Source organism: Dendrobates tinctorius, unplaced genomic scaffold, assembly GCF_039654945.1.
Source record: "Dendrobates tinctorius isolate UK_male_01 unplaced genomic scaffold, ASM3965494v1 ptg000057l, whole genome shotgun sequence".
In the NCBI taxonomy this organism is placed as follows: domain Eukaryota; kingdom Metazoa; phylum Chordata; class Amphibia; order Anura; family Dendrobatidae; genus Dendrobates; species Dendrobates tinctorius.
The window spans coordinates 10922047-10946046 of NW_027361725.1; the positions used below are offsets into that span (position 1 = coordinate 10922047).

The 24000-nt window shown below is 41.8% G+C and overlaps 1 long non-coding RNA gene across 1 annotated transcript in view; it reads left to right on the plus strand.

Annotated features, from left to right (window-relative positions):
• The window catches only part of LOC141091951 (uncharacterized), a 70904-nt gene extending 53364 nt beyond the window's left edge, over positions 1 to 17540 (plus strand). Inside the window, exon 2 of the long non-coding RNA XR_012232626.1 lies at positions 16416 to 17540. This is a non-coding gene — a long non-coding RNA (uncharacterized lncRNA). The remainder of the gene's footprint in view (positions 1 to 16415) is intronic.
• Positions 17541 to 24000: the final 6460 nt, after the last annotated feature.

The window sequence follows — 24000 nt, forward strand, 5'->3', positions numbered from 1 at the left end:
ATGGGTGTAATCTGACAGGGTCTCCGGACAACAGTGGCAGAGGTTCTTCCTTGGCGATCCTGTGAGGAAGCCGAACCAGCAGTGTGTGAGCTGGAGGAAGAGGGCCCAACACGAACTGAAGAGGTGGTAGGTGGTGCTGTACGTTGGCCTACGTCTTCAGGGTGTCTCTGCAACTCCAACTCGTGCTTGGTGCGCACATGTTTCCACATATTTGTGGTATTGAGGTTGCTGACATTTCTCCCTCTTTTGACTCTCTGATGACACAGCTTGCATTTGACAAAGCAAATGTCATCTGCAACTGTGTCAAAAAAGGACCACGCACTGCAACTCTTGTGAGCACCCGGTTTGCCTTTGGAAGGAGGAATGCTCCTAACGGGTGCCGAAGTGGAGGGTACAGGCAACCAAGTCTTCCCCCTCCCTCTGCCTCCTGTTTTGGCCGGTAGGGGAATCTCTTCCTCCGAGCTGCTCCCACCACCTTCCTGTTGCTCACGCCATGATGGGTCAAGGACCTCATCATCTTCCCTCCCCTCTTCAAACAGCTGCTTCTCTGGGGTTGTCTCGCCAGCACCGTACGCACCAGAAAGTGGCAACTGAGTCTCGTCATCATCTGATGCGTACTGAGGTGTGCTGACCATAGGCACTGGCCCACTCGCCTCTTCAGATTCAGAGGGACAAAGAAGTTGCGCATCACTGCATACTCCCTCTTCTTCACATTCAGGAATGCTGCTTGGCTGGCCCCCTCTTTCCAAGCCAACAGATTCCGAGAATAGAAGTAGAGACTGTGATGGCTCCTGTCCATGTCTCTCTGACTGCCTGGGCACTTTGGCAGGTGGTGAAGAGACAGATGGTTGCTCTTCGGTGCTCTGACCCTGAGAGGATGCGGAAGTAATTGAAGTCGATGCGTTAGCTGCCATCCATCCGACAACGGCTTCAATTTGTTCCTCCCGCAGCAGTGGGGTACGTTGAGGTCCTACAAAGCTGCGCATAAAGGACTGTTGCCTGCTAAAACTGGGGGATGCTGATCCACTGGTGCCCGCAGCAGGCCCAGAATCCCCACGTCCTCTACCTGTAGAATCCCCACGTCCTCTCCCTGCAGAATCCCCACGTCCTCTCCCTGCTGAAACTCCACGCCCACGCCCACGCCCACGCGCCTTACTCCCTGCCTTCTTCATCTTGCAAGACTGCTTAAGATAGGCAAAAAAGTACAAAGGGGGGCCTTAGTGTGCTTATTCCTGAACAGCTGGTTACAGGTACAAGAAACACTAATTTTATGAAGTGTGTGTGTGTGTGTGGACTAGACTTTAATAGGAGCTGATGTGGCCTACACAAGTTCAAAATGTAGTGTTTGGTGAACTTTTTTTGTGGTTTCTTTGTTGGAAACAAACTCAAAGTATGTGAACAAAGAATTGAAACTGATAGTATCACCAACTTTTTGGAGCTATTACAATGCAGGCAGGTAACCTACAATGCAAAAGATGAGGCTCCAAAAAAATTGGGTAATACTAATCTGGCTGCGCCGGCAGGGCACAAGCCAGAAAAAAAGGCTCCTCTATCTACTCCTATATAGTGTTTGCAACCAACCAATGTTGATGGATACGGATGGATGCACACTAATAGGAGAAGAAAAAATGAGCTGCACTCAAAGACAAATATGCGTGAGGCAGTGACGCTCGTTGAGCGTCCTACAACCAGACGTAGCTGCAGGACACTCTACTCAGCGTGAGCTGCACTCACACACAGTCAGAGGCCTCTCAGACAGCCGTCAACAGTGCAGCTAAGTGGGCACTGGCACTGACAGGCTGCAGAAAGGCTCCGCTGTGTACTCCGTTATAGTGTTTGCAACCACCGTAGATGGAGACGGATGGATGCACACTAATAGAAGAAAAAATGAGCTGCACTCAAATAAAAATATGTGTGAGGCACTGACGCACGCTGAGCGTCCTACAGCCAGACGTAGCTGCAGGACACACTACTCAGCGTGAGCTGCACTCACACACAGTCAGAGACCTCTCAGACAGCCGTGAACAGTGCAGCAAAGTGGACACTAGCACTGAAAGGCTGCAGAAAGGCTCCGCTGTCTACTACTAGTGTTTGCAACCAACGTATATGGATACGGATGGAAGCACACTAGATTGAAATTATGTAAAAAATGCAGCTCAAAAAATAAAAGATGTATGAGGCAGCAGTGATCACACTGGGTGGCCTACAGCCTGACGTGGCTGCAGGACCCACTCCACAGCGTGAGCTGCACTCACACAGCCCTTGCAGACAGCTGTGAACACTGCTGCTAGGGCAAAGAAGGCTACAGTGGTGGTTTATGTAGCCTGGGTAAAGCACTAGATGTTTGGTGGAATCGCTATTTCTAACTGTCCCTCACAGTCTTCTACAGCAGCCTGTCCCTAACTGAATTCACAGCAGAGTGACCAGAAATGGCGGCTGCGGTGGCTTTTATAGTGCATCATGACATCATTTCGGCAGCCAATCACAGCCATGCCAATAGTTAACATGCCTACATGCCTAACAGGATGTGCCCACACTTCGGAGGATTCCCATTGGCTTAATCAAAGCAAGCAGGCTCATAGCATGATGGGAACTTCCTATTCCGATTCCGATTCCGGAATCCGATATGACAAAAGTATCGGAATTAAGTATCGGAATTCCGATACCGCTAATATCGGCCGATACCCGATACTTGCGGTATCGGAATGCTCAACACTAGCCGCAGCGCATTTTCTGGATACTACAAATTGTACCTGGTAAGCAGACAGGTTCCCCTGCACTTAAGTTACACACAAGAGAAATGTTATAAAAGAGGGTTAAAAGGCTTGAAGTAATCTGTCCTATTTTTACCTTTATTCACAATACACCTATCTTTAAGTACGTCTGAACCAGATAAAAACGTTGCTTGCTTGCCGCAATTGGAAATGGACCAAAAGTCTAATTTGACCCCCTGTATACAGAAGCAAAATATTACAAAAGGTTCACACCTTAAAACACTGGGAAACTGGCCATAAAATCCTCACCTACTGGTAGAGGGTTCCACCTGTCTACATGAAATGTTGCCTGATGTGCCCCCCAGCATGAGGAAACCATCGGACACATCATTCAGACCCAAGTTGCTGAAGGCATAGAGATGACCAAACTGATTGACAGGATTTGATGTACTACACTACACTCATTTCTGTTGTGTACACAAGTAGTACTCATTCTATAAGGTCATCAAGAATGAAAAACTCATCACTCTTTTTCTGTTTTTAGCAATACTCCAGTAATCCAATACAATACAAGGGTATAAGCGCAAAATATCTGTCTGAACCATCAGCCCTTTCTCAAACAAACTGATCTTTTTCGTTGCCCAGCCTCATTGTGATCTGTGACCTCTCCTTCACTTCAGTGCGTACAGAGATTCTGAGATCTGATCACACTCCTGTCTCCTGATTGGTGGCTGCTTCCTCCTCCCCTCTTCAGCTTTCTTTCCTCTGATTGACCACTTCAGCCAATCAGAGGAATTAGAGCTGCAGAGAGGAGGAGGAAACAGCAACCAATCAGGAGACAGGAGTGTGATCAGATCTCAAGAGTACCTGCTTGCATTGAAGTCAAGAGGAAGTCACAGATCACAAATCAGGTGAGCAGTGAAAAAGATCAGTTTGAGAAAGGACTGATAGAGTTAATCGAAATGTCAAACTTATACACTTAGATTGTGTTTGATTAGTTGAATATAAAAAAATGCTCTTCCTAAAAAACATGGACTTTATAATATTAAATTGATTGACAGACCTCAATGTCTTTCCAGATCTCTTTTACTGTCAGCATTCTCTTCTCCACGGGAAGGGATAACGGAATGCTTTGTTTTGACATGTGAGCGATGCGGCACAATTCTGCATCCTATTGTTGGTGAAACATCTCAAACCATCATTGCTTGGTATGTGGCTCTCAGAAATAAGCAATGCAGAGCAGATAGAGGAGGTAATGACATCAGTCAATACAAACAGACCAATTCCAGAAAATGTTACCAGATCTGCTTTTTGTTTGCCTGAGGAATAATAATCTGCAATGTGAATATTCTGACTTTACCCTAGCGGAAATGCTTGCCCTTTCCTTCCCCTTCATCACAGTTTTTATAATTCTCCTTCTCCTTTCTTTTGCTCCCTATTTTGACTCTCTACTGACACCTCCCCTGCATCAGTTTGTACTTTGCACATATTTGCCTATATATATATATATATATATATATATATATATATATATATATATATATATATTGAAAAAACAGCACAAAATGGAAAAAGGATTCGGGTGCAGGCCCTCCATGTACATACCAAACCTGTTGTGAGTTCATTCTCCGGTTCACCAGTTGTGAGTTCCCCTTCCAGACTCCCTCTGGTGGTAACAGGAGGTAGTGAGGCTGATTTGATCGGTGGAAATATGCCACCTGAGAATGAGGATGACGACGATTGGACCTCAGGATTTTCAGATTGGATTTAAGACAGCTGACGCCCTATTCAGTTGCTGGTGATTCCTTCTGGCTTGTCAGCTCTTGGTTTTCAGCTCTGCTCCAGTCATCTAAAACTAAGTTTTTCTGTGTCTTTCCTTTCCTTTGCTGTCTAGTTAGTTTGGGCCCCATCATTTGCTCAGCCTATTTTCCTGCCTGTGTTTGTGCCTTCATCTTGTTTCACCGTCAATGCATGTGTGGGGGCTATCTATTCCTTTGGGGTCTGCTCTGGGGCAGTTAGTTTTCCCTTTTCTTGCTTTAGGCTTATTTAGTCCTCCGGCCGTGACGAGGCATCTAGGAACATCGTGGGCGCGCTCCACGGCTACTGCTAGTTGTGTGGTGAGATCAGGGATCTGCAGTCTGCATGGTTACAAGCCTCTCTGGTTTTCTGTGACTTAGCTTGATTTGCTTTTTTCTCTTCAATGGGTGCTTGAAAAAGGTTCACACCCATTGATTCGAAACGTTGCTGCATGGGAACAAAGCCATATGAGCTATTAAAAATGCACTTTATTGAAAACTAACATAGTGTGCTGCTTTCTTTTTTAATGGAATATACATATATATATATATATATATATATATATATGTATGTATAATATGTGAAAAAAGGGAAAAAGCAGCACAAAAAATGAACAGACAATGCGGGTGCAAGCCTTCCAGGCATATACCAAACCACAAAAATAGTCCTCAAGATGAAAGCAGCACACCAAAAGAAATCCAGTCAAAGTGCTATTCATTAGCCCATCTGGATAGTTGCCCATACAGTGACGTTTCGGTCCTGGGAGTTGTGGACCTTTAAATGTCGCTGTATGGGCAACAAGCCAGATGGGCTAATGAATAGCACTTTGACTGGATTTCTTTTGGTGTGCTGCTTTCATCTTGAGGACTCTATATATATATATATATATATATATATATATATATATATATATATATATATATATATATATATATATAAAGACTGCAGCACTATATATAGGCCAAGGTATATGCAAACACTGAAAACATTGAATCTAAACTATATTATTTCTCAGTAAGACATACTTATCAAAATGAAGGTTCTTAGTGCATAAATTGGCAAATTCATGTGTGCCCATCAACTACAGCAAGGTGGCCTACCTCTGATGGGTCCTATTCAATGTTTGCATATATCTTGGCTTATAAAGAGTAGTGATGTGTTTTCTTTTTCTATAAAATGCTGCTATAGCAGCTTGCACCTGTTCACATAGGATGTGCTGGTCAAGTTTTTTTTCTCTCTCGCAATATAAATGTTTTCACCTCAATATGCATTACTAGGCTATGATGGCTCTATGTATAAAATAAAAATACCAATCAATGAGGATGCCACTAAAATTCTCAGAATTCATTTTTAAAGAGTAGCACAAATGATTTTTTGTTGATGCAATAGAAATAAAAAGTAATGTTTATATAGTAGTAAGTAAAAATCTAAATAAAACTTCCCAGAGCAACTAAGTGATGCATTATGACTCTGACCACTAGAGGCCACTGTTGCCTTACTGAGCTCGTACCTCCATGGCTCATTGGTGAGTGGAGCGATCAGTCGGCTCCAGCCTAGTAAAAACATTATTGTAAAGTTGACTTTGGCAGAGCACATTTCTACCATAGAAATGATGACTTACCACATAACGCTGCCTCACACAAGCTGCTACCTTTTGGAAATGTTCCTGGTATAAAACCTATTACTTTTTCCAGCATCCAAAGGAATTTTTTTTCTTGTTCATTCTAAACAACCCACAATTCTGTACAAACCTGAATTCATGCAATGTGGACAGATGAAAAACAGAATCTAGAGTATTAGCAAAAACGAGACATCTGTTGTCCATAAATTCTGTCTGGAATTAGAACTCAGTTACATTCATTATAATGGGCTTGAGCTGCAATACCGGACATCGCCTGCAGACAAGAGGGGCGCCGTTTGTCAAAAAAAATCCTGGTTCAGATTCTGAATTGGCTTTTACTACATAGCAGTGAACTCAATGGAAGTACCGCTGACAATGCAGATCACCTGTCTTCTCTTTGTACTTAATATTTCAGCCTTAGTTTTGAAAAAAAATTAGATTGCCCAACAGTAAAACGTGAATTTGTGAAATGTTATATGTTATATGTTATTTCCTTATGGTGATCTTTTTAAATTTTAAGGAGTCTTCTGGTAACAATCTGCTGCATCATTCATAATAGATCTGAATGGTTCCCACTAATGTAGCCCTCACCTATTGCAAGATTGGAGAATTTCTGTGATTCGGAAACAGTCAGTCGTTGAGAAATCACAGATCTTTCTGATCAGATTCATTTTCAATTGTTGACTCATTGAAGCCCCACCCCTTAGCCTAAGAGGTGGGCTTAGCAATAATTTGTCTTACTGCAGAGGGGAGAGGCTTCTGCTGCAGACAGTCGTATTTCAGTCACACGCGACAATGAAGAGGAATAAGGAAGCATGGTTGAACTACAGAGACTACTGTATATCTTTTTATACTTTTCATATTCAGTTGTAATATAAGACACTTTTGTTTTGGGGGGTTGGGGTGGGCATTTTCAGTTTTTAGAGTCTTTTTTTTAATTTTATCAGGGGAATGTTACTCGTTTTGGAGAGTGACATGCCTGACATGCCAGTGTAAGGAGGCTTATAGGTCATGCAATCCTCCTCTGGGGAATTAATTATGCAAATTACCTGTTCAGAGAAGAAGAGGACTTGAACTCTAGTGCCAACTATTGGAAGTAGCAATCCTAAAAATCAATATCGACCCTTTAACGAGCTTTGTCACATGACCTAGCCAAACCAGAATCTCAATTTGCAGACACGTGTTTCAAGGTGTTGCCACCTCCTCAGTGCAAAGCAAGACATCTGATTTGGCTGGATGAGAGGCCTCTAACTGTGGTCTAAGGGGTAATGTTTCTGTTTATGGAAGGTGACAATCTGAAGAGAAAAAATGCACATTTTTCAATTATTTCATACAGTTTTTCACAATAGGCACATATAATATATTGATCAGATTTCTACTGATACCAAGGTCAAGCGGCAAGATCTAAACAATACTACCTGATCCAGAACTGTGATGGAGGCAAACTGTCCCTGGTCACTAGAGGCACTACGACCCCTTGGGGCAAATTCCACGGTGGAAAATATCCTGTTACATTATAGGCATTGCCTACCTAACTCGATGCATTTTGCTAATTTGCATGTACATATATTTTGCTTCATTTTTGCTCCTGCCAAGAAGGCGACCTAAATGATATAGTTCAGCACAATAGCATCGTGGTAAAAACTCATTATTCAGTAGCTGCTGACAAGTTGCACTGTTATCACTACATTTGTGCTGCAGAGCAGGCAATTAGGTCCTTATAACTCATGAGATGAGTGGCTGACAGTAATTTGTCATAGGGAACAATGAACATTGCAGAGCGCTTGACATCTTTGACCGTCACATTACAATAACCTAGCATTACACAAACGGCAAAAAATTGGGAATTTTCTCATAGATTTGAAGAAAATTGTAAAATATTAGTATTTATTCATTAGAACATTTTTATTAGTGGTAATTACAGATTGCAATGAAAATGGGAAAACAAATCCTACAATTTACAGAGATTTTCTCATGATCATAAATGGGTAAAGTTTGCAAAGCTCTTGTCAAAAAACGCAATTTATCTCTTATAAAAAAGCCTCTCTGTTCTCAAGAACAGAGGCATTTTTAATTCTAAAGTCTACCGCTTTATACTTAGGTCACCGTTCACCACTGCAGCCTGTCAGAGGAGGTCGGTCTCCTAGGCAAGAAATGCAGCACTTACAAGCTCTTTTCTTTAGAGCTTGTAAGTGCTGCTCTAAAGCTTGTATGATCACTAGTGATGAGCGAGTATACTCGTTACTTGAGATTTCCCGAGCATGCACGGGTGATCTCCGAGTATTTGGATGTGCTCGGAGATTTCGTTTCTATCGCCGTAGCTGCATGATTTGCGACTGCTAGACTGCCTGAATACATGTGGGGATTGCCTGTATGTTAGAAAATCCCCACATGTATTCAGGCTGCATAGCAGCCGCAAATCATACACCTGCGGTGACAGAAACTAAATCTCCGAGCACATCCAAATACACAGAGATCACCTGAGCATGCTCTGGAAATCTCGAGTAACGAGTTTACTCGCTCATCACTAGTGATCACTGGATCATGCTGGATTCAATACTCCTGCATTACTCTGATGCTGCAGGGGCAAAGCTGCGTCTGCTGACAGCACAGGTGAGTTAGCCGTGCAGACTAGCGGTGCAACAATGCCACTGGTATAAATTGTCAATTATCAAGAGCGCACTGCCAACAGCAACCAAGAAGCTGGGAGGAGCAGAGGCGCGGTGCACTCCTGGAGATAGATGTTGAGACTAACCCTTCGAGTGGATTCTACTCTCTCAAACACTTGCATCATTGGACAGACCTAGAAAGCAACTGCCTTTAAAGTAACAGTAAAATATAACCATGGACTCATTTAATAGAAAGTCAATATTACATCATAAAGATCTAAATACAATATACCGGTATTCAAAATTATGATTATATTGTTAACATTTCTCATGTGAACGTTTGATTTTTTTTCAATATGCAATACCCTGCCCGGCCATACGGAGTGCTGTTTATAGTAAAATTATCCCAATGCAATTATTAAATATAGGAATATGCATTACTAGATTGTCTAGAGCTCCATCTATTGTTTGACATTTTATTGCAGTTCTTTACATTGGAATTTCGGCCTTTTATATGTGAAATGCACAGTGCTGCATGCAATATTAGATACCGATCACATGCATGCAGTATTTCTACATAAAATATTACTAATATCCTGCAATAAATCTATCTCCTGTAAACCGTAGGAAAATTCAAAGTCCCTATACACAAGACAACTATTACAGTCACTGAATAGCTTGATGTGGATAAAAATGATAGCTCGGCCCCGCAGTCTTCCTTGGTTTTCCATTATGCGTAAAAAGTTGATGTCTGGAACACCGTCTATGTTCTACCCATTTGTCAGGGCTGACTAGATCAATAATAACAGAAGGCAGATGGTTTCACAGCTTCTTAGAATAGTAATTTACCCCTGGCAAACAAAAGCAGATCACACAATGTATCGGGAAGGTTCATTCATAGCACATAAAACCCCGGATGCAATAGCCATGTTTTACACTTTATTGTACAAGTTGATAGAGATAGAAGCACTTAAATAAAAAAAAAAGAGAAACAGTCCTGAAACTGTTAAAAATAGAAAAAAATATATAATTTTTGGAGGAGTCACCAGGAACTTACATATTGATGACCTATCATCAGGATACATCATTAATATCAGAACAATTAGGGTCACCAGGTCCCACTGCCTCCAGAAATGCACAGCTCTGTACATTGTGTAGTGGCCATTCTCGGGGACTGATGTCCAGCTTCTAAGTAAATAGGATCTTCCACCGACACCAAGGATAGGCACTATTGATGAGCAAACATGCTTGGTTAAGGTGTATTCCAAACATGCATGGGTGCTAACGGAATGTCTTTGGCATGCTTGAATAATATGTTCTAGTCCACGTCGCTGCATAACTTAAGTCTGTTCGACAGCCACAACATTGTTGAAAGTTTTTATACCCAATGCAACAAGTCATATTACACTTGCCGATATTGTCATTGATGAATCCTGGTGATACCACATGACCAGATACCTCTGGCAGCAGCTTACCACTCCGGGTTGGTATAACGTGACTCGGTACGTGGTTAGCTGACATCTCTAAATAGAGCTTCCATGGACAGGCTTTGTACTAACTACTCTAAATATCAGTATTCTGATTATCATGTCATGTCCTAGAGGAGCCCTGGTCTTCACCCTTTAACCCCTGTACGGGGAAGTGGGCTTATACAGGAACCCTGGGTTGAGAACTTGGAGTAGTTGCTGGCCAGTGGAGCTAGGCTGGCAGGAATGCTCAGCTAACTGGGTCAGAACCAGGAGGTACACACTAGGGACAAAATCGTAAGTCAGAAGTAATCGGAAAATGGACCAAGGTCAGAAACAGGACACAACATTAGAACTCCCAGGGCAGAGCACAGAGGTATAAACCAGATAAAGAAACACTTATAACTAGCAATAGCAAACTGTGATTCAGAAGTTTACATAGAGAGGAACCTCACTCAAGGCTCATGACAAGAAGGGATTCTACTTTGTAATAATTTATCCCCAAGCTTCCAGGCTGGGTCATACCACGAGTTCCAGCAGAAAAACAGCACTTGTATGTAGTCACCCTGTGTTGTCTAGCTACAGATATGGAAACAAAAAGAACAAGCATTGGCATGGATATTACAGCTGGCCTTTGCAATTAAACACCCCAGATCGTACTTTGCCCCAGACATATCTGCTAGCATAGACTGGAGATATTTCTATTAAAAGACTAGTCCTGTACTGTATCTTTTGCCGGTTCCTCCTCCTCTCACCTTCCCCTTACTGTTGGGGTCCCCCAAGGATCGGTTCTAGGCCCCCTCCTCTTCTCCTTATACACTGCCCCTATTGGTCAAACAATCAGTAGATTTGGTTTCCAGTACCATCTCTATGCTGATGACACCCAATTATACGCTTCTTCTCCTGACATCACACCAGCCTTTCTAGAAAACACCGGCGATTGTCTAAACGCTGTGTCTAACATCATGTCCTCACTATATCTGAAACTGAACCTGTCAAAGACTGAACTCCTGGTGTTTCCTCCCTCTACTAATGTACCTATACCCGACATTGCTATTTCTGTGTGTGGTTCCACTATTACTCCCCAGCAACAGGCCCGCTGTCTTGGGGTCATACTTGATTCTGAGCTTTCCTTTGCCCCCCACATTCGATCAGTGGCTCGCTCTTGTCATTTGCACCTCAAAAACATTTCTAGAATTCGACCTTTTCTTACTTTTGACTCTGCAAAAACTCTTACTATTTCTCTTATTCATTCTCGTCTGGACTATTGTAACTCTCTTCTAATCGGTCTCCCTCTTACCAAACTCTCCCCTCTCCAATCTGTTTTGAATGCTGCAGCCAGGATCATATTCCTCACCAATCGTTATACCGATGCCTCTACCTTGTGCCAGTCATTACACTGGCTACCCATCTACTCCAGAATTCAGTATAAACTTATTACCCTCACCCACAAAGCCCTCCATGGCTCAGCACCACCCTACATCTCCTCCCTTGTTTCAGTATACCACCCTACCCGCGCCCTCCGTTCTGCTGATGACCTGAGGTTAGCATCCTCAATAGTCAGAACCTCCCACTCCCGTCTCCAAGACTTTACACGTACCTCGCCAATTCTTTGGAATGTACTTCCCAGGTCAATACGATTAGTCCCCAATCCCCAAAATTTTAAGCGTGCCCTGGAAACGCATTTATTCAGACTGGCCTATCGCCTCAACACATTAACCTAATCTATCCCTGTGTGGCACAGCCAAAAGTTTTACCATAACCAGATTTCCCGCATCATGTTCTCACATGCTTTATGCATCCATTAGCCCTCTGTGTCTGTACTGATACACACTTAACATTATGGCTGGTGCATACAATCAGGGCAACTGTTACCACCCACCTTTCGTGTCTACCTCTTTCCTCATAGACTGTAAGCTTGCGAGCAGGGCCCTCTTTCCTCTTGGTATTTGTTATAATCTACTGTATGTGATTATTGTTATGCTGTAATGTCTATTGTCTGTACAAATCCCCTCTGAAATGTAAAGTGCTGCAGAATATGTCGGCGCTATAAAAATAAAATTTATTATTATATTATTATTATAGTCCTGCCAAAATCAGTTGGTTCATTGGTTCAGGTGACTTTACCTAAAGTGTACATGAGACTTTATTAACATGAGTATTTCATTTCGACTCCATCCTGATTCTTTTCATGGCAACAATACAATTATTCATAGGAACTGACCTCCCAAATATGAAAAATATGTATAAAAAGATGTAAAAATGAAGTATAAAAAAGACAAAAAGTCACTCACATTCTTATATTGAGAATACTGATTGTGGGACCTGTGAATTAAAATGACCCAATAGTAAACTAGGTGTAATTGGGTATGTATTACTTGGTGGTTTAAAGTATCATGGCCAATAAAATAATAGCTAATGTGCCCAATTCAGTATATATAACGCTCCTTCTCAAAAAGGTAACTACATCAGTGTATACAAATTACAAGCTGTAGCACAGGCAGCAATGTATCAGATGCTGCACATGCATCACCATCAAAGCATCTATTTCAAAAGTTGAAGTAGAACTGAGAGATCAGAGCTGTGTTTTTGAAGGGACCTTATCTAGAAATGTAATTGCGAAATTACGGCACCATCTAATAGTGGTTACAGGAACTTTAGCCCCCATTTCATTAAGGCTGGCGGTCTGCATGCCAATCTTAATAAAGAGTGCTCTGTTATGAGGTTTGATACTTAAACAGATTTTTGTTATAATTTGTGGTGTAAATTGTGATGAATTTGTAGACTGCTTTTGATCTCGCCCCTTTCTTCTAAGATCCACCTTCTTTTTAAAAAGTAGACTACCATAAAATTTTTTTAAAAAGTTTCAAAATTTCTGCGCAACTGCAATTTGCACAAACTTTTTAGAGAAAATTCTGGAGAAAATTGTGTGATTCTGGGTCTTTCCAATTAGTTTACTAACCCAGAATGCTGTGACCACTACACTACCAAACTGTCACAAAGGCTCCACTAGGTCTGAGCTGGCAAACGGGCATTGGTGCAGGTGGGTGTTGCACATAGGAAAAGGTAGCAGAGTTACTGCAAGTTGCAGACAGACAGGAGACATCTTGGAGTCCACAGCCAAGTATCAGGGTTTCTGGAAGCCGCAGGCAGGAGACATCCTCGATAAATAACAAAAAACTGAATGTCACATCCAAACACAAATCAGGTCTGAACAGGTGCTCACCTAGAGAAGCCAACTCAAATACAGTTAAACAAATAAGGCAGCATTCTGTAGCATTATAGCATGCAAACATTAAATATAAAAATTGAATTGCATTACTGCACTAGAAATATAAAAAACTGAGAATGCTTAGTGCATAAATTGGCCAATTCATGTGTACCTTGGCAGCCACGATAAGGCGATTCTCAATGCCAGCTCCCAGGAAAAAATTAGAATAATGAAAAAAGGAGAAAAAGAAGAGAAAAGGAGAAGCAAAAGATAAAAAAAGATGAAAGAAATGAAAAACAAAATGAAGAAAAGTGAAAAAAAGAAAAAAATTAACTAAATAAAAAATGGAAAAAAAGTCACAGATAAAAGTGGAAGCAATGAACAAATAAAGAATATGAAACCAAAGAAAGAAAAAAACAAAAAATGCATGCAATGAAGAAACCAGAAAAAAAATGCTTATATTGAAGAAACCAGGAAAAAAAGAAATATAAGAAAAACAGGCAAAGGTTCAACATTTCACTACCTGTAAGGAAGTGTCCATCGGTGTACTTCAACAATGAAAGTGGCTCTGCCAAATACTGTGCCGGGTTGCACAGTATAATAAATCAAAGTCCCAAAGCCAATGCTGTGAGAAGTGAACAAACCCCAAAGGAGAGAGATATAAACTGTAATAGATGGAGAGGGGAGGTGTGTAGTTTGCTTCCTAGAGAGTACCAAAGACTATACAGAGACAAAAAAAATCCCACACTTACTGTAGACAAAGACCATACCTCTCACTTACTGTAGAGAAATAACGACCCTCCCTCACTTCCTATAAAGAAGCAAAGGCACTTTCTCACTTCCTGTAGTGAGACAAAAACACTCCTTCACTTCTTGTTGAAAGAAAAAGATACTCCCCATTTCCAATAAAAAGACAAAGACACACCCTCATTTCCTGTAGAAAAAGAAAGACATACCTACGTTTCCTGTCGAAAAAGAAAGACATACCCCTATTTCTTCTAAAGAAAGAATATCCACCCACACTTTTTGTAAATCATCTTGGAGTCTCAGTTGCATCGGAGAATAGAATACACAAAAGGGAAACATCAAGGGGCTGGCACTTTGAAATTAATTTAGTCATTAAGAAAACAATGCAAGAATAATTAAATTGCCCAGCAGTTTGTAGTTTTCTAATATATTAAGCTATGATAAGATATATTTCTATTATTTTAATATAGATACATATACATTCCATTAATGTAAAATTATTCTACAAGCATCCTCTAAATTTTCATGAACTTCAGAACCTTATATTATTTTTATGTTGTTAGTAGGGCTCAGAACATTAAAAATACACAAGAAGCCTGTGAGGGTTTTGGAAGCGGAGAGTTATTGCAAAGTCCAATATGAAAGTTTTAAACCCAATTTAATTCACAGGAAAATGCTTATTAGACTTAAAGTGTCCTACTTTCTTTTTTTCTTCTGTTATCATCCAAATCCTGCACTTTTTCAAGTCCCAATGATTGCACACCAGGGCAAAACTCCGCAACAGAAGTAATTAAAAGATTCAAAGCTCTGCCTGGAACTAATCATGGTTTGCTCAGTAATATATATAAAAATACATATAGTGAAGCGGATAGAGAAGAAAAGCATCGTTGGTTAAAATATTGTGTACCAGAAGAAGAACATCCTACTGATGTCTTGTTGACCTTGTCTTACAAGACGTGAAGGATAGGTTCACATGAATCCTTTACAGATAAGGACCAAGGTCATTGTGATATTGGAAATATATGGAATGTAAAAAGTTTACTACTATTCTGATGTACATACGCGTAAGTCATGCAATGGGGGTTTCTTTACAGGTCTAATTCTTTGTAGTTTTAGTGGCCACCACCTTCACCCGTTTGATGTAGAAGATATGATGATTGTCCAAGGAGAAGAACAGCAGTTGGATGCAAATTTCCAAACGAAATTGGATAATTATCCAGAATAAACCAGTATTAAAGGAATATTACATTGCTTGGTATAATAGATAAATTAACTTTACCCTTTTCTACCACATGACCAGCTTAACTGATCTTGATTTTCCAGTAATTAAGGGTCTACACAATCCTACTGATCCTCCTTTATTGGAGGACAGATGAATGACATTCTTTTTTGTAAAGCGTATTGACTGACCTACACCAGTTTGGGGAATTCCACAGAGACTAAATTCAGATTCTTTCAAATTCAGCCTAATTTACTTCTCCCAAATTATATTGTTGATAAAAGTAATTTATTATGCACTGGGGTCTCTCCTGACCCCACATCACAATAAACACAGGGGCTAAAAAATAAAAAATACTGTACTCGCCTGTCCTGGATAAAAGGACATTGCATGGCTTGCTCCCTCTTCAGCCTCAAATTGACTCTTCCATCTTTAGTCTTCCTTTCTCTTCTGATCCCCGAGGTGATGCAGAATGAGGAAGGAAGAGAATGCTGGAGCTAGAGGGGAATGCGAGTCATCGGAGGATCCGGCGAAGAGCTGCTCCAAGCCAGGAGTGGTGAAGGTATGGTGAGAAAAAATGTTAGCAGCTCTTTGCATGGTTCACTTCCTCCCTCCAGCTCCAATCTATTCTTCCATCTTTAGTCTTCCTTTCTCTTGTGCACTTTGGCACTCATCCCTGAGGTGGCTGCAGAATGAGGATGGAAGAGAATGCTGGAGCCAGAAGGAGGATGCGACTCATCGGAGGATCGGGTGAAGAGCTGCTGAGCCAGGAGAGGTAAGGGGCAAGGTGAGAATATTTATTTATCTATTACATGTTTTACTTCTATCTCAGCACTATATAAAAATGAAAATCAACCAAATTGAAGACCAGCAGGCCATTATTTTTCTTTATTTGAGCAAACTGTATTGGTAAAAATTTGGGTTCTGTTCATTCCAACTTTCTTGTGAAATATAAACTGAATTCACATTAGCCTAGAATATCTGTCATCTCTAATTATTATGTATTTTTTATTCGTTTTCATTCATTGCAGTAATCCTGACCCAACTGTGCTGGAAATGCTAGAGGATTGATGGGGATATCATCAGTTTGTACCAGACCATTAAAGCTAAACCCACCCTCGAGGAATTAGACTACAATGAGCTATTTTCCACTACATATTTCTTACAATAATTCTTGCATCTGGAGCAGCTGACAGCTAAAACAACTGGAGACAATTCCAAATTTGTACAACTCTGCAGTCCTGGATCCTTTTTAGGGACTCTCCAAGTTTTCAGTCTTAATTTTTTATATGAGGTTGGTATTTTGTCAAAAAGATATTATAATGGCATGGTACCTTTTGTATCTTGAAAGACCTATACATTGGTGTCCACACTGTACCGTATCCCCCCATTGTCTTTCCGTTTTTCTTTTATTCCCCCATCTCTTTTCTCTTCTTTCATGCCTTCACTGTTTCTTTTCTCCTGTTGCTTCTTGTTTCTCTTTTTTTAAAGGAGGTATCCGGAACTTCACAAAAAAAAAGCAAAAAATGTATCTAAGCACTAACAGGCAGGTGATTACACCTTACCTGCCTGTTGTGTCGGGCGCCGTTCTTGCCCGACACAGAGTGGTCACAGATGCTCCTGCCGGTGATTCAGAAGACTCTGCTGATGTCATGTCTACAGAGTAGAGACTACTTTTCTGGTCACTCTGTCGGCGGGGCAGGACTTCAGAGGTCATTCGGATTGACCGCACGATACCTGCTGCTTTACTGGGGGAGCCGGCTGTCAAGCAGAATGACCTTGGAAGTCCTGCCCAGTGGAGTTAGCAGAGGGAACTGAATTCCCGGCAGGAGTGATATGTGACCGCTTTGTGCCGGGAAAGAATGGCGCTATACTCAACAGGCAGGTAAGTTGCAATTACCTGCCTGTTAGTGCTTAGATACTTTTTTTGGAAAGTCCCCGATATCCTCTTTAAATAGTATAGCATCCTGACAATCTTCCCTTATTAATGGCAAGTGGATTATTTAGCTTCTTGCCTATACTATTAGGTTTAAAGTCCATAATATTTGCATTAGTAGTTTAATAAGTTTAATATGACCTATACATTGTTTATTGCTATACATATAGGAGAATATCCAACTTTTATGTTTTCAATAAAAGTGTTTTATCCAGTTGAATCTGTTCTCCTTATACTTTGTACAGTAATATCTCCATACTCTGTTGTGCTTCTTGATCTCTATTTATATCTAAGATAGATGTGGCCAAATGATTCTTTCTTATTTCTGTCTAGACTCTTCTTTTCTGTTGTCTAAACTTTTCTTAGTAAAACATAATTGAACACAAAAAAATTTTGCAGATTGAGAAAAAGGAAAATATTTATTTTTGTGTCATTGATTCCTAGAATTTATGGAAACGCATCAATACAAACCAGTATTTTCTGCCCATCGTCACTCACTAAAGTGCCTCTTTGATTAAGTCACTTATACTTACCATAAAGTTGATTAGAAGAAAAAAAAAACCTTAAACATTTTTACAAAAACATTTCTCAAGAATCGTTATCTGGAGATTTCATTGTCAGAATTGGATACTGTAAATGTGATTTCTTCGGGGCATTGTACTTACTGTGATTGTGTGAGGAGGTAGTGTGGGAGTGGGAAACGCTGAATGTGCGGTCAGAAAGGTATGAGGAAATCAAGGACAGGGCAAGGTCTTTTATGCCAAGGGAAGAAAGAATCTGTAGCAGTATGCAGTGGTCAACTGTGTCAAAGGCAGAGGACAGATCAAGAAGGAGGAGGATGGAGAACTGTCTGTTAGCTTTGGCTGTGAGTAAGTCATCAGTAATTTTGGTCAGGGCAGTTTCAGTGGGGTGGTGGGGGCGGAAGCCAGATTGCAGGATGTCAAGGAGGGAGTTAGATGAGAGGTGAGAGGAAAGTTGAGCATGGACATGCTGTTCAAGGAGTTTGGAAGCAAATGGGAGCAGTGATATGGGTCGATAGCTGGGCATAGCAGTTGGGTCAAGGTTTGATTTTTTGAGGATGGGTGTTATGGTGGCATGTTTGAAGGCAGAAGGGAAGGTACCAGAAGTTAGGGATAGGTTGAAGAGATGGGTTAGGGCTGGAATGATCATGTCAGTGAGGTTGGGGAGCAGGTGGGAAGGGATGGGGTCAAGTGCACAGGTGGTGAGGCGTGATTTGGAAAGGAGATGAGTAAGCTCTCCAATGATGTTGGAAAGGGAGGTTATAAGGGAAGGGCAGAGGTCTGGTATGTGGAGCGGTTGGGGTGGTGGAACTGTAAAGGTTTGCCTTGTTTGGTCGATCTTGTTTTTGAAGTAGGTGGCAAAGTCCTCAGCAGAAATGAGGGTAGTTGGAGGTGGCAGTGGTGTGCAGAGGAGAGAGTTAAATGTGCTGAACAGTTGTTTTGGGTTGTGGGATAATGAAGATACAAGGTTTGTGAAATAGGTGTCATGATCCAGGTTGGATTATGACAGATAAAAGCACTAGTAACCTTTTTTTTCCTTAAGCTGTGTGCTTAAAGTTTGTTTTGCCCCCAGTGGCCATTAGGGTCATTGCACTGTGGTGGTTTCAGTTCTAGTTTTGCCCCCGGTGGCCGTTAGGGTCATTGCACTCTGGTTACTTTAGTTTAGTGCACGTGATTATGAAGCAGGTGTGATTGCTGGCTCTTACCTATAAAAGAGTGTCAGGTGGTTGCAATCACTGTTGGTGATATTGGTCATTTCCAACCAAGTCTGGTGAAGGAAGGAGCTATTGAGAGGAGTTCCTTGCAGCTCAGTCAGAGCTCTGGTGTAGTAGCTTCAGGTGGAAGCTGAATTCGGGTGTCGTACTCTGTTGCTGGGAGCAATAGCAACAGAGCAAAGCTAAGTGGTGTTATCCCTGTTTTTAATTTTCCTTTTGTGTGTTTCAGTGCAGTGATGGGATTAGTTTCTGCACCGTCCATTTCACTAGAAAAGGGTAGGTGCAGGGCGAGCTACGGTTTTTAGGTATCCTGATCGGCGCCAGGTGCAGAACCTGCATAGGGACTGTTAGGAGTGCAGAGACACTGACTCAGGGGAGTGCAGGAGGTCTCCACATCCCCATTCCCTATCGCAGAGCCCTCTGTTATGAATGAGTCACCGGAGGAGGAAAAAACAAAAAATGCAAGCTAAGTCCAGAAAAACGGAAAGGTTGGTAGCTAGCGGATTGCAGACCCCTGATCCTATTCACAACAACTAACAGTAGCCGTGGAGCGTTCCTACGGTGGTCCTAGATGCCTCTTCACATCCGGAGAACTAAATAAGCCTAAAGAAAGAAAGGGGAAATCTAAACTGCCCCAGAGCAGACCCCAAAGCAATAGACAGCCCCCAACATGTATTGTCGGTGAAGACAGATGAAAACACAAACAAACAGACAGAAAGACAGGCAGAGCAAATGATGGGGCCCAACTAACTAGATAGGAAAGGACAGAAAAGATGCTGGCTGCAATCCGCAAAAACCCTACCAAAAATGTCCCAACACGTCTGATAGGAAAAACGGCCCTGAAGTCACTAGACTTCAAAATCCCTTTATCAGCACTCCGATATATTCTGAAGACAGAGCAAAAGAGATTTAACCGATCAGGGACTGGCAGAACACAAAACTAAGCAAATCAGACAAAATCTCATGGAACAATAACAGAGCAAAACTTAGCTTTAGAAGACAGGAACTGAACTGGAGGCCAGAGCTCAGAGCAGGGAAATCACCAGCAACCCTACAGGGCATCGGCTGCCTTATATCCACTCAGAGATTCCGGATGTCCAATCGCAATCCACCTGTTCAGGTGACAGGTTTCTCCCATCCAAATCAGTTTCACCACCTCCTTTCACCAGCAGAGGGAGTTCATAGGACATCAAAGGTGAACGAGAAAATGAGCTCACAACAGCACTCCATTGTATCGGTTTCCCTGGTGTTTCCCTTTATTATTTAAATTTGTCCTGCTGGAGGCGGCGTATCCAGATTCACGCATAATACTGAAATTTGCCTGCTGGAGGCGGTGTATCCGGCTGCACGTTATATTATTTAAATTCGCCCTACTGGAGGCGGTGTATCCAGGGTCATATGTGTCAGAGAAATTCGCCCTGCTGGAGGCAGTGTCCAGTCGCGCGTTGACCAGCACAATAGGTCTGTTTAGCATAGGTGAGGGCTGATTTTAAGGCAAGTGTAGCTTGCTTGAAAGCAGTGAAGTCGTCTGGCAGCTGTGTTTTCTTCCAACGCCTCTCCGCGACCCTGGATGCTGCTGATAATAAAGATGAGCCGAAATTCGAATCAACCTTATTTGCTAAAATTTGGCTGTGAAATTTAATTATCATCTAATTTGCTTGATGGAAATTAAATTAGGCTGACTGACTTAAAACATAAAAAGTTTACTATGCTTTATGGTCTCCCAACCACAAAAATTAATAAATGGATGGACCAGAGTAACGCCTGTGGATAGTGGACCCACTGTGCCACAGACCGGACCTACCTTGGAGGGGTGCAACTAAGCAGATATCTGGTATTCACTAGAGCCTCTGATGGTGAGGTCAGGCTTGAGCAGCAGGTAGCTGCCAGGTACCACTATAGGACGGTGTCCAGAACAATAGCTGCTGACCCCAAGAGTCAGAGACGTTGGTTCAGATTGTGTGTCCAAGGCAGGACAGGACAACTAATGGTACAGGTTCAGACTTCGCAGCTTTTGGAAACAAAAAGCAAGCTAAGCCCAGAAGACCGGAGAGGTTGGTAACTAGCGGATTGCAGACCCCTGATCCTATCCACAACAACTAGCAGTAGCCATGGAGCGTGCCTACGGTGGTCCTAGATGCCTCGTCATGGCCGGAGAACTAAATAAGCCTAAAGAAAGAAAGGGAAAATCTAAACTGCCCCAGAGCAGACCCCAACATGTATTGTTGGTAAAACAAGATGAAAACACAGACACAGATAGAAAGATAGGCTGAGCAAACGATGGGGCCCTCACTAACTTGAAAGGACAGGAAAGAAAAGCTGCTGTCTGCAATCACGCAAAAAACCCTGCCAAAAAAAATGTCCAACACGTCTGATAGAAAAAGGCCCTGAACTAAGTAAACCAGACAAAAACTCATATGAACAATAGAAGAGAAAACTTAGCTTTAGGAAGGCAGGAACCAAACTGGAAACCAGAAGCCACAGTCAGGAAAAATCACCAGTAAGAAACTAGGGGAGGTCGGCTGCCTTAAATCCAATCAGAAACTCCTGATGTCCAATCTCAATCCTCTTCCTCAGGTGGCCGGTCTCTGCCATTTAGATCAGCTTCATTACCTCCCTTCACCAACAGAGGGCGTCCAGATAGAGAACTCACTAGGCATGTACAGACCCTGGGGAGTGGGAGTGGAGGCAGCAGATGCGGACGGGCAGCTGGAGTGGTAAGTCTGCATCCATTCTGGGGGAGAGAGCAGAGGCACACAAGGACACAGTGCTACACCCATGAAGGGGTTAAAAAGCAATTAAAAAAATCATAATCTCCTAGCCCTTAAAGGAAATCTGTCATCAGGTTTTTGCTATCTCATCTGAGAGCAGCATGATATCAGCAAAGAGATCCTGACTCCAGTGATGTATCACTTAGTTTACTGGGTTCAGCAGCTGTGACATAATCAGAGTTTTTAGATTTAGCAATTAGCAGAGCTGAGAAAGCTAACCTTGCTCACACCACAGCTCTCTATATACATGGTCTATTGACAGTGAGCTGCATATCACAGGAGCGTGCGGAGTCACAGCAATGTTACTGTCCTAGTGATAAAACCTTCATTATAAGTAAATAACAGCACACAGCCTGATAAGTGATAGATTGTTTAAATCTGTGATGTAACCCCTACCTCACGCTGTACTCAGATTACATAGCAAAAGCCTGCTGATAGATTCCATTTAATCTGTCTTTCTTTGCTTCCCAGGCAGCCACTCCAGTGCTGGTCTCCTCCTAACTTCTCTTGCAGCACCAGCTAGGCCTCAAGGCCCATTCTGATGTCACACGAGGAAACGTGCATCTCAAGGCTCTAGGGCAGAATTGCAGGCAAAGAGTACAGAGGAGCTCAGTGCCACAGTGATGCAGGAGTCTAGGAAGCTAGCAGAGGAACAACATGGAGTTGTGGCGGCAGGGACTGGTGAGGAGTTATGATTTTTAGAACCTTTTAACCCCTCTTCAACCCACATAAACCCAGCAAAATACATCCTAGATTTGCTAAAATTTTCAAATTTGGGGAAATTCAGAATGAATTTGATTCTTTTAAAAATGATTTGCTCATCCTTAAAAAATTAGTGCTAAAACAGCTAGAATATTTTTCCAAGTAGGGTGTTACAAGCAAGCTACTAAAGTCCTTTGATCACAGCAGCCTCTGCGCAGTTTCAAAGCACCTCTGCTGTGTAAAGAAGGAAGGGGTGGAAATAAAAGTGTAAAATAAGAAAGTAAGCTTTCAGAAATAGCGAGCAGTAGGTAAGGTGGCACGATGGGGGATTGGTAGGTGAGTATATCTTTTTATTCATAGATCACACTGAGCCCTTTTTTGAATAAATGTTACAACTATGAATGAAGAATGTGTTAAAATCTGCTGTCCCTAATTGCCTTGTGCCACAATGTAACACACCTGGAATAAATACAACCGTAAACATGATGTTATACCCTGACCAATGCAAAAACTACCGTAACCATATGGGTTGACGCACAATAGGTCACGTAGGACTATATATATAGAAGTTGCTGTAGTGTATTTTTATCTGACCGAATCAGCATATTAAATAGGAGGCAGCGAGCAGAGACGCCGACCTTGACGGTGACGGTGCCATATATTTTTGATGTCACATTGACAATATTAACAATGCAAAAAAGCAAAAATGAAGGTGAGAGAAAACTAAAAACTCTCATCCGGCTCATACACATGAATAATTAAACATTAACCTTTCTTAGTGAATACAATTAAATTCTCCGCTATCTAGACAGCTTGAGCGACAACGGTCTGACCTGTGAGCAAAATCTGCAGTAAGATGTCTGTCTCCACAGAGACATTTAGACATTGGAATTAATGATACAGAATTGGGGCGGTGGAATATATTTTGATTTGTAGTAAAAAAAAAAAAAAAAAAAAAAAAAAAAGCATGATGTTAATAATATTTAAAATCCAAATAAAAATATCTAAAAACATAAAATAGAACAGTTTGCAATTGCTCGCACAGTCAGCACTCACTAACCCCTCAGGGGCCAAGTCCATTTTTTTTTTACTTTAAGAACCATAGAAATATTTTTTGTTTTTCCTCCCCACGATCTGCCAGATGTACATTTTTGGGAAATAAATAACATAGCTTTGAAGGGGCGTTCAATCAGCTTTGCAAAGGATAGGTGAAAAGTGTCTGATCATTGGGGGTCCCACCAACTGGGAACACCACCACTTGGTGGGTGTCACCATCAATCCCATAGACTTGGAAGGGAGTAAGCAACAGTCACTTAGTCATTAGTCACAGTCATTTGAAGTGGTGAGATGTAAGATTTTAGTAGCAAGAAATTGCACTCCACCTGCCTGCCATTTCCTGATATCCTCCACCTGCCTGTGGTTTCCTGACATCCTCCGCCTGCCTATGTTTTCTTGCACTCCACCTGCCTGCA